Below are 7,595 nucleotides of genomic sequence, written 5' to 3'. Positions count from 1 at the left end.
AACATCCCACCTTCCACAGCCTCTATCCTCCATCTACTTCCTCTCCCACGCATCCCCTTGTGCTGATACCAGCGTCTCCTGTGATGATGTCATCACAGGAAACGCTGGTATCAACGCATGGGATGCCTGGGAGAGGAAGTAGATGGAGGATTGAAGGTGAGATGTTTGCCTCCATGCCCGCTCCATGCCCGCCTCGCTGGGAGGGGTGGGGGGCATTTCCGACCCCCCCCCCCCCGGGGCATGCTCTCCCTTTATGCTGGGACCCTATAGGGGCCCCAAAGAGACATGTTCTGGTTGGGTTCAGGGTTCGGCCCGAACATGCCGAACATCGGGGGCATGTTCGGCCGAACCACCCCGAACCCGAACATCTGGATGTTCGCCCATCACTAGGCAAACCCCTTGCCTGCTGTACCAAATCTAGCAGGAATTACATAAATTAGCATTCAGGTGGGAGGCTTCGGTTGGACGCAATCGTAAATTCCATCGTTTACAGGGACGCCCCGTGTAGGCACATCCCCCACACGGTCCCCTCCCTAACCACTCACCTGTCAACCGCATCCTAGAAGCTGCAAAAAAGAAATTTAAAATCACAAACACTGGTCCACATGACAGCCCAGGGGCCCCAGGTCTCTCTCACTCGCTGGGGCCCCCAAACCACCATGCGACACCTAGAGGGAAGTGTGGGGAAGCCCTGGACCTCTCACCTCCAGGGAACTCACCCCACCACCTCTAAACTGAATGCCAACTGCAACAAACACAATTGCTAACTTCCAGCTAGAGCAATATCCTGCCTCTATCTGGCCAGCAGACGCCAGTCAGCCAATCAGGTGTACTGTCATACACCCTTTGCTGCTGTACCAAATCTAGCAGGAATTACATAAATTAGCATTCAGGTGGGAGGATATTGCTCTAGCTGGAAGTTATCAATTGTGTTTGTTGCAGTTGGCATTCAGTTTAGAGGTGGTGGGGTGAGTTCCCTGGAGGTGAGAGGTCCAGGGCTTGCCCACACTTCCCTCTAAGTGTCGCATGGTGGTTTGGGGGCCCCAGCGAGTGAGAGAGACCTGGGGCCCCTGGGCTGTCATGTGGACCAGTGTTTGTGATTTAAAATTTATTTTTTGCAGCTTCTAGGATGCGGTTGACAGCTGAGTGGTTAGGGAGGGGACCATGTGGGGGATGTGCCATAACGGGGCGTCCCTGTAAACTATGCAATTTACGATTGCGTCCAAAGCCTCCCACCTGAATGCTAATTTGTGTAATTCCTGCTAGATTTGGTACAGCAGGCAAAGGGTGTATGAAGTACACCTGATTGGCTGACTGGCGTCTGCTGTCCAGATAGAGGCAGGATATTGCTCTAGCTGGAAGTTAGCAATTGTGTTTGTTCCTATTTGGAATGGTACAGAAATTTGGATTTTCCCACAGACTGTGATAGTTTGTGAACAGTATGAATAATTTTGGACTGGACACTTTCTGCTCAAATGTAAATAAAAGCTGAGAAATGTTTTTTTCCACACTAATGCCTTTTTGTACATCGTCTTATTATCTTTTTGGAGACACCTATGTCATTTCCCATCAAAAAAATACTTGCTAGTTGAATAAAAGTAACTTTAAGTCAAAATTTGCCAGGGGTATGAATAATTATGGGAAACACTGTAGGTCTAGGAAAACATTTGTGTCTAAAAGGAACCTTTAAAGATTATTATTCATTCCAGGCCTGATTGTTTTGTATGATGTCAATCGCTGCACAAATGTGTAGCAAATGTAAGGCCTAGCCCCAACAGTCCAGCAGTCCAACAGTCCAGCTTTTTCAAGGACAGTCCTTCTTTTTGTACCAAAAGCACTTGTTCCTCTTTCTTGCCCACTTGTTCCTACTTTAGGTATGATAAATACATTTAGTGTTCTATTATCTACATAGTGTTCTATACATAGGCATAACTATAGAGGGAGCAGCACTTTCAGCAACAGGAAAGCCTGCAGCCAAATGGGACCCCAACTTATTACATCCAGTGGAGGTGTTGTTCATGCCGCTCTTGTTGTTGGTGGGTAGAGTAATGGTGACTGCTTTTGTTATTTGACTCCTAGGAGATGGACCTTCTGGCACTCCCCCCCCCCCCCCCTTCCTAAATTGGCCTTAGACTTTAATACATACACTACACGACACATACATAGACATATGACTATGGTACTGATTAGTGTAACGATTGTGGAACTTTCTCCGTGAGCAGCGCACAACGCGTGCGCTGATACGGCGGAAATCCTCCACAACCGTATAATTGCAGGCACCCAGCAAAAGGTGCTACGCACCCGTAGAGGGAAATTCCTGTCGGCAGATGGCACTGGGGAGTGCAGAGGAACCAATTCTCTGTATCTCCACAAATGCCAGACAGGAATTGTACAAAGTGCAGAACGCAATCGCAAGAGAAGCGATTGCGAATGAGAACGAGCAAAGGGACAGACTGTATGTGTGTGCGCCAATCTAGTCGCCACCCCGCGACCGCGCACACACAACAGCAGATACGAAATAGATACGCAACCGCAAGAAAGGCGATTGCCAGAAGTGACACAAGGCAGATCAGAACAGAATACGAGGATAGCAAAGGCACAGCAAATCACACAATGAGGAGATGTGGAAAACAACAAACGCTAGCTAACCGCGAACACCGCACTCATTCGCAACAGTGCACGCAGTTATGCGTGGTTTCCACGTGATAAGCACAATAGAGACAAGCACGCCTAACTAACCATCGACAGACAAACATGAAACAGAGGACGCGAACGCTTGCTTAACGGTTACCTCACCGAGCCTTCAGCAAGCGGTCGTAGCAGACAAGACAGACACACGAAAACAGGGACAAGCGAGAGATAGGATCCACAGCACTAGTGAAAGTGGCTAGCGCGATCCGGGAAGACAGAACAGAAGGATCCACAGCACTAGCGCTAGGCGAGTGCGATCCAGGTACAGAGTAGCAGAACAGAAGGATCCACAGCACTAGCGGAAAGTGGCTAGCGCGATCCAAGGAGACAGAACAGAAGGATCCACAGCGCTAGCGCAAGATGCCAGCGCGATCCAAGTACAGAGTAGAAGAACAGAAGGATCCACAGCACTAGCGCAGGATGCTTAGTGCGATCCAGGGAGGCAGAACAGAAGGATCCACAGCACTAGCGGAAAGTGGCTAGCGCGATCCAAGGAGACAGAACAGAAGGATCCACAGCACTAGCGGAAAGTGGCTAGCGCGATCCAAGGAGACAGAACAGAAGGATCCACAGCGCTAGCGCAAGATGCCAGCGCGATCCAAGTGAGACAGATCAGAAGAGATAGCTGGTAGCAACCGCTGTACCAGCTATACTCCAAGAACAGAGATCAGAACCATTTCCTGTCGACCACCGCTGGGACAGGACAATAGCAACAGAACAAACAAAGAGATAAGCAATCCTAACTGCACTAAGGAAACCTGCCTAGTGCAGTTTTCCAGGAATTACTCAAAGCTGATCTTCAAACAAAGAGCATGGCTGACACTCTCCAGAGTGTTTCACAGGAAGACTCCTTATGACCAGCCAAGCATTGTGGGAAACACATAGTACTTATAGTACACGCCTCCAATGAATGTGGCCAGGCAATTTGCATGACAACGTATGCAAATTCCTCAGCAAGCACAAGCTGCAAAACTGACAGAAGCTCTTCTTTCCAGAGTCCTGCAGCATGCAAACCTAAACAATGGTCAAAAAGCTGCCTGCCTGCACAGGCAGCTGAGCAGATCATTACAGTACCCCCCCCCCCCCCCCCCCCACCCCAGGGTCAAATTCTAGACGACCCTCAAAACTACTATTAGCAAAAGACTCCAACCGAAGACTCATGAAGGTCGGGACAGCCCGACAAGGTCCAATTCCAGAGTCAGTCCACCCGAAACCGACCTCATCGGAAACAGAAGCCACCGAAACATGCCCACCCGAAACCGACCTCATCGGAAACAGAAGCCACCGAAACATGCCCATCAGCACTACAAGTCTCAGCGTAACACCCATCAGGACTGTGGATACCAGAGAAGAAGCCATCGACACCCTCCAGACAATACCCACCACCTTCCAAGGAGCGAAAATACCGAATCTGCCACAAAACCTGTTCGAAGTGTCCCTTACAACACAAAAGCCACCGTTGATCTTATCCAGGGTACCAAGCAAAATTTCTCCCGGAATCTCCCAGAACCTTTTGAAGCTCCACAGAGATCCCAAGAGGGCAGAACAATCACCAGGCTCACATGGAGAACTATCAAGAACCCCTATGGAACCAATGACAATTCCAGACTCAGAATTACGAGGACACCCATCAAGATCAAGACTTTCAGGGACCACTTCTGGGCATGCAAGCAGGCAGGCTAAATCAGAACATGTCTCCACCGAGGAAGCATCTGAGTACGCTGGTAACCGAGGCACACTTGGGCTTTCTGGGTCACAGAGCACACTGAGGTACACCAGCACAGGAGAAACCTCAGGACATGTCGGGGAACTGCCAACCTCAGAGTCCGGCACGACAAGACCAAAACCAGTACCGGGCAGAGAATCATCATGAGTGGAGGTCACAGGTACTGGTCTTTAAAAAGAAGACTCGGACATAAATTCAGAATTTTCTGTGACTGTAATATCATCATTGACTACATATGAGTGAAGCTCCACCAGGGCTGCAAAGGTAGTCAGCACAACAGCAATGCCTACTGAAGTGGGCAACACCTCAGAAGGACTTGGGGGGCAAGAGACATCTCCTACAAGTTCTGCTTCCTTTGGGAGGAACTCGGAGACCTCCAGAACATCAAACAAGACCTCAGGAACATCATTTTCCAGGTTTTCTAAGAAGGATTCTGAACTATCTAAGTTACAGGGCAAAACTGAAACTTTATTTTGTGGACAGGGCAGATGTCCCAGGAATGGTTCCACCATAACCTGAGACTGAACTTCATCATAATTAGCGGGATGTACAGGAATATTTACTGGAACACACACTGACTCCCTAACTTCATTCTCACTGTACCCCGAATTCTGTGTGGCAGTCAAACTAGCTTGTAACTCCAAAACTGCAGAAAAACAGGTGAGTATAGTGGCAATACCTAGACGAGCCTCTAGGGACACTGCAGGGGATTCTAAGCAAGGCCACATTGACTCATCCAGAGTACAGGGTGCAGAATCAGCACTTCCCTCAGAGCAAGAAAGGGGCTCACAAAAGTCAGTGTGAAAGGAAAACATGTTTTCATTCATGGTACAGGGCAGGTTCAGAGAAAACGTCTCTAAATAAGGCAAAGAAGGTTCAACATCAGATTCGCAAAACCAAAGCGCTGTCTCACTCTTCGATTCGGCTAATAATGTCGAATCCGAGGAATCAGAACGCAAAACCTGCGAATCAAAATTCACTTTAGGTTGTGAAACTGATGCTTCCATAGCGCAAACCTCCGCGATCTGCGGAGCAGACTGCAAGGCATCTAGGACCGAAACACTGGAGCAACTGTCATCAGGCAACGGGTCCTTACAGGTGTGAACAGGGTGAGACAGAGATTCATTTGCAGAAGAAATAGTGACATCAACAGGATAAACTTTATTAGGCATATTAATTTTACTTTTGACGCTGCATAGTCGAGAAATTTTCCCCATAGCAGGGTCACAGACGGAAGATCTCAAAGATCTGTTTCTAAATGACAAAGGATCCCACTAGTGTTGGGCGAACAGTGTTCGCCACTGTTCGGGTTCTGCAGAACATCACCCTGTTCGGGTGATGTTCGGGTTCGGCCGAACACCTGATGGTGTTCGGCCAAACTGTTCGGCCATATGGCCGAACTAAGAGCGCATGGTCGAACGTTACCCGAACGTTCGGCTAGCGCTGTGATTGGCCGAACGGGTCACGTGTAGTGTTGGGCGAACATCTAGATGTTCGGGTTCGGGCCGAACATGGCCGAACTCCGAACATAATGGAAGTCAATGGGGACCCGAACTTTCGTGCTTTGTAAAGCCTCCTTACATGCTACATACCCCAAATTTACAGGGTATGTGCACCTTGGGAGTGGGTACAAGAGGAAAAAAATGTTTAGCAGAAAGAGCTTATAGTTTTTGAGAAAATCGATTTTAAAGTTTCAAAGGGAAAACTGTCTTTTAAATGCGGGAAATGTCTGTTTTCTTTGCACAGGTAACATGCTTTTTGTCGGCATGCAGTCATAAATGTAATACATATAAGAGGTTCCAGGAAAAGGGACCGGTAACGCTAACCCAGCAGCAGCACACGTGATGGAACAGGAGGAGGGTGGCGCAGGAGGAGAAGGCCACGCTATGAGACACAACAACCCAGGCCTTGCATGAGGACAAGAAGCGTGCGGATAGCAATTTGCATTTTGTCGCCATGCAGTCATAAATGTAATACAGATGAGAGGTTCAATAAACAGGGACCGGAAACGCTAACCCATCACAGATGTTCATTGTTCATGTTACTTGGTTGGGGTCCGGGAGTGTTGCGTAGTCGTTTCCAATCCAGGATTGATTCATTTTAATTTGAGTCAGACGGTCTGCATTTTCTGTGGAGAGGCGGATACGCCGCCGATCTGTGACGATGCCTCCGGCAGCACTGAAACAGCGTTCCGACATAACGCTGGCTGCTGGGCAAGCCAGCACCTCTATTGCGTACATTGCCAGTTTGTGCCAGGTGTCTAGCTTCGATACCCAATAGTTGAAGGGTGCAGATGGATTGTTCAACACAGCTACGCCATCTGACATGTAGTCCTTGACCATCTTCTCCAGGCGATCGGTGTTGGAGGTGGATCTGCACGCTTGCTGTTCTGTGTGCTGCTGCATGGGTGTCAGAAAATTTTCCCACTCCAAGGACACTGCCGATACCATTCCCTTTTGGGCACTAGCTGCGGCTTGTGTTGTTTGCTGCCCTCCTGGTCGTCCTGGGTTTGCGGAAGTCAGTCTGTCGGCGTACAACTGGCTAGAGGAGGGGGAGGATGTCAATCTCCTCTCTAAAGTCTCCACAAGGGCCTGCTGGTATTCTTCCATTTTGACCTGTCTGGCTCTTTCTTCAAGCAGTTTTGGAACATTGTGTTTGTACCGTGGATCCAGAAGGGTATAAACCCAGTAATTGGTGTTGTCCAGAATGCACACAATGCGTGGGTCGCGTTCAATGCAGTCCTAGGCCGAAGAGGTCATGGCCTAGGGTCACAAAACCTGTTTATTTGGGCAATTTCAATGGTGGCGAGTCTGACGTACATAAATCGCAGCAATGGCCGTTAGCAACGTCTGAATCTCACGAAATGTCTCATGCAGGTAGAAGACATATTGTTAGACTTGGGCTCCAAAGATGGGTTCCCTACATCTCTGCAAACCAGAGTTACAGGGCTCCAAATTTGGTAAAATCCCCCATAGGCTTTTATTGGGCCTCCTATTTACAGTTCCAAAATCTCACATCTTTTCAAAGGGCAATTACTCAGCAGTGGCAAATTTTCTAGCATTGTAGGGACCCTTAGGGGGAACATGACTGGTGAGTTTCGGGCCCCTAGGCCAAAGAGGTCATAGCCTAGGGTCACAAAAACCTGTTTATTTGGGCTATTTCAATGGTAGTGATGGTG

Source organism: Hyperolius riggenbachi, chromosome 4 (assembly GCF_040937935.1).
Source record: "Hyperolius riggenbachi isolate aHypRig1 chromosome 4, aHypRig1.pri, whole genome shotgun sequence".
Taxonomy (NCBI): Eukaryota; Metazoa; Chordata; class Amphibia; order Anura; family Hyperoliidae; genus Hyperolius; species Hyperolius riggenbachi.
The sequence above is the reverse complement of the archived record's forward strand: the minus strand, read 5'-3'. Positions refer to the sequence as shown.